General features: G+C 50.0%; 1 protein-coding gene across 1 annotated transcript in view; it reads left to right on the top strand.

Moving 5' to 3' along the window:
• Nucleotides 1-310, top strand: part of ebf1a (EBF transcription factor 1a) — a 48,376-nt gene that overhangs the window by 4,828 nt on the left and 43,238 nt on the right. The gene's annotated exons all lie outside the window — the stretch shown is intronic.

Genomic DNA, 310 nt, shown 5'->3' with positions numbered 1-310 from the left:
TTCCAGGGGTCCAGGTTTATTTGCTGGAGGAAACAGTACAGATCAGTGGTCAGTGGTCAGCTCTCCTTTATGTCTGACTAGGAGCACACACACACACACACACACAGGTTACATTCAAATGAGCAGAGGTAAAAGAAAAGAAAAGGTAACGAGATGTTACTCTGGGGGGGTGAGGGTTGGTGGGGGGGGGTTCTGGGGGTACACGTTGTTAAACTGCACTGCAGTCAAACGATTCAGAAAAGACTCATCACATCAGTATGCATTCCCCTGCCTACCCAGCATGCACTGCTCCCCAGGTCCAATGGGACCA

Source organism: Cynoglossus semilaevis, chromosome 15, assembly GCF_000523025.1.
Source record: "Cynoglossus semilaevis isolate Cse_v1.0 chromosome 15, Cse_v1.0, whole genome shotgun sequence".
In the NCBI taxonomy this organism is placed as follows: Eukaryota; Metazoa; Chordata; class Actinopteri; order Pleuronectiformes; family Cynoglossidae; genus Cynoglossus; species Cynoglossus semilaevis.
This window is presented reverse-complemented; position numbering and strand designations above follow the sequence as displayed.